Genomic DNA, 3,500 nt, shown 5'->3' with positions numbered 1-3,500 from the left:
GGTAGGGGTCTCGGCGGGGGCGGAGCGGGGCGGGGGCGCCGCGGGGAGGAGGGGACGCGGAGAGGGAGGGGCCGCTGAGCTCAGGAAGGGGCCCCCCGGGCGCGGGGCGCCATCTTTTTCGCGTTTTCCCGCGAATTATTGACGTCCCCGCTTATGTAATTAGCAGGGGCCGCACCGGCTTCGCCATTGGAGCCCGCGGCCGGCGGGGCCCCGCAGCGCCTCCCGGGGCCGCCCCCGCGCAGCGAGCCGAGCGGGCACACGCGGAAACGCGGCCGCACACGCCCACGGCTGGGCAGGCGTGCGCACGCAGCTGCACCCAGACTCTGGGCCACCCCGGTAGGTCGCCCAGCACCTTGATTTTACATCACCCCCCACCACCACCCCCGGAGACCGGGGCAAGCCGAAGAAAACCAGAGACAGGACACGTGAACAAGTTCCAACGCCCCGAATGACACCGCGCCCTCAGCGTAGGGTCCCGCGGAACCACGTGCAAGGCACCCAAGTCAGCAGGCATAGGGCCCCGCCACAGTGACCGCAAGACCCACTCGAGTATGCCACCCACGCACGGCGGGGAGGCCGTGCGAAAGAGATAGGGTCGTAGACAGCGTGAGCACGAACACGACACGTAGGGAACTGGCAAACTTGGGGCAGATCTTTTGGATTTGGCTCCGTTCAGATAAGATCTTCCTCCGGAGAAAAGACAGACTGTCCTCCTCACCCAGACTCCCTCTTGGCGCCAGGGCTGGAGATAACACGGCCGACACCCCTTACCCGCATCCCTGCCTTCAGTCTGGAGTGCCCATTGCACCTGCTAGCATGGCCCCCCGCGGGAGGGAAGGAGGGAGGGAGGGAGTGCGTTCTTGGTGTGGTTGTGCACAGCGCTTTCCTCCTGGAGCCTTCCCTGGTTCATCCAGTGGCCACACTGGCCCTCTGCCCCTGGGGCGTGGGCTGTCTAGGCTGCAGCTCCTGTCTGCCTTCCTTCATCTCCCTTTCCCAGTGGGAGATACAGGAGCCCTCTTGTACACGGTCCCGTTCCCTTTCACCCCTGGGTCTTCCTGCTCCTCTGGTCTTCCTGCTCTCATTCTGGGGGTTTGACCCACGGCAGAATTTGGTTCATCTGAGCATCCATCTCCCTTTCTGAGTCTGGAAAGGAAGTTGGTAGCAGCCCCACCAGACTGGCTCTTCCATCTGCAAGGCAAGTCTGCAAGCTCAAAGGGTGAGCTGCTTAGTCACCTGCAGAGATAACACCTGGCCAGGAAGCTCCCGCCTCAAGGCTGGCCAGAGGGACCCGCAGGATTCCAGGGGCCGAGAGAGCAGACAGAGCCACCTCGGCTCTGCAGCTCTTGGCCTGGCTCCACACATCTCTGCACATGAGACCCCGAGAGTGTCACTTCAGTCGTTGAGCTGTTGGGAAGGTCAGAAGCACTAAATTAAATACACCCCATCGGTGTGTAGAAGGTGGCTAGTGTGCTTTGTCAAGAAATCTGTCCTCACCCACCGTTCCCTCCAATAGGGCTACATCTGGCTCAGGGCACACAGGCAAGTGAGAGAAATGGGGCCTGCAATCTGGGGAGGGAACCAGCAGTGGGCAACACATTTAGGTACAAAAAAAAAAAAAAGATTGGACGTGAAATTGGGGGATTCTTGCTCTGGGCCAGACCTCCATCTGAGCAGAGGGACTGTGGGTGAGCTAGCCCCCAAGGTTTATATACCATGTTCTAGTGGTGGCCACGGTACTCCGCCTCACGGTGCTCTGCCTGGAGAAAGGTTAACTAACACAGGCTCAGGAAGGAGCAGGTGCTTTGGTGAACCCCACAGCAGTGTGTGGAATGAGGTGTTGACAGGCTACCAGACAGGGCACTGTGATAGCACAGGAAAGGTGCCATTCATGGTGCTTTAGAGTCCGAGTTCCACGGAGGAACCAGCATTTGGATAGATGCAGAAATATGGAGGAATGCATTTCAGGAGGAGGGAATTGAAAGGACGGGCACACAGACACATACACACAAATCCAGGCTGAAAACTAAGCAGTGCTAGCCAGGTGTGGTGGTGCACCCCTTTAATCCCAGCACTTGGGAGACAGAGGCAAGTAGATCTCTGAGTTCAAGGCCAGCCTGGTCTAAAGAGCGAGTTCCAGGACAGCCAGGGCTACACAGAGAAACTCTGTCTCAAAAAACAAAACAACAACAACAACAAAAAGACAAACCAATAAATAGATAAATAAAAAGTGATCAGTGCTTGCTCAGGCAATGCATATACTAAAATTTGAAAGATACAGAAAAATTTATTAAGAACTCTGGGCAAGGATGACATACAGATTCATGGCCATTCCATGTTTTCCCCATAAGAATGCTGTTTGCTGCAGTTCTGTGTTCTCTGCTTGGATTTTTTCTTTTAATGAGCTGTTGATGGTGAAAGGCGTTAAATAAAACTGACTTAAAATTTAAAACCAGGCAAAAGATAGAAACAGTTCATTTCCCAAAGCGGAAACCCAAATGGCCAAAGTGGCCAAAAATATGAGGAGATGTTCACCTTCACTGGCCATGTGAGAAATGCAAATGCGGAGGACTAGGTCGCATCACTCATGTCCCCAGTGTGGCAAAGAGTTAAAGCCTGTCCGTCTTAGGGAGCTGGGGCAGTTAGGGTGCGGGGCAGGGACCTCTCAGATTTGCTGGTGGAGATGTCAGTCGCTAGGACTTTGAAGAGTCATTGGGATTTAAGATGCTGGTGCCTTCCAGACAGGTAAACTGTGATGCGTTCACGTAATAGAATTTATCCTGAGAGAAGCTAAAGTAAGACCCTAACATATGTACACTGGGGATGGAGCGGCCAGGCAGGGTGGCAATCAAAATGTTCCTTTAAACACTCGAGGCTCCGCTGTGCACGGTTACAGCGATAGTCAGGCAGTGTACAAGAATTAACCATGCATGGCAATGGAGACCTGGCATAGACGGGGAGGGAAGGGCCTGGGCTTAGAGAGAAGCACAGAGTGGGCCTTTAGTCTGCAAGATTTTCTTCCTTAGGAAAAACCGAACATGTAGAAGTGCAAAGACTTGATGGAACTGGGAGGCTGGTCCACAGTCTCCTCTGCGTGTCTCCTTTCTAGCTCTTTCTGCTCTGTAGCCGTTTTCCTCAGAATTGAAGCTTTCCCTCCTGGACAAAAGAAGGAGTGACTGGAGGCATGGGAACCTATGGGGTCCAAAACGTTCAAAACGCTTATGAAAATTAGAACATTCACAAGCCCCTCCCCCGCAAAGCTTATAAAAGGAGGATGGCTCAATGGGCTGAGTGCTTGCTTGAGAAGCCTCAAGCTTCCTGAGGCTGTGACTGCAGATTTCCAGAACTCTGGGGCACAGTGGTTTGCTCCAGAGTAGAGACAGGCAGATATGGGGGCTCATTGGCCACCCAGTTTAGCTGAAACAGCTATGTTTGGTGAGAGACCCTGACTCAAGCCACACCTTTAATCTCAGCAGGGGCAGTCGGGTCTCTGTGAGTTCAAG

The 3,500-nt window shown here is 54.4% G+C and overlaps 1 non-coding gene across 1 annotated transcript; it reads left to right on the top strand.

Annotated features, from left to right (window-relative positions):
* Positions 1-2,236: 2,236 nt before the first annotated feature.
* On the top strand, positions 2,237-2,340 carry LOC129671819 (U6 spliceosomal RNA). Its single transcript, XR_008719408.1, has one exon. It is a non-coding gene; the product is annotated as a U6 spliceosomal RNA (small nuclear RNA).
* Positions 2,341-3,500: the final 1,160 nt, after the last annotated feature.

The sequence above is a fragment of the Psammomys obesus genome, unplaced genomic scaffold, assembly GCF_907164565.1.
Source record: "Psammomys obesus unplaced genomic scaffold, mPsaObe1.curated_primary_1811, whole genome shotgun sequence".
NCBI lineage: Eukaryota > Metazoa > Chordata > Mammalia > Rodentia > Muridae > Psammomys > Psammomys obesus.
The sequence above is the reverse complement of the archived record's forward strand: the minus strand, read 5'-3'. Positions and strand labels throughout refer to the sequence as shown.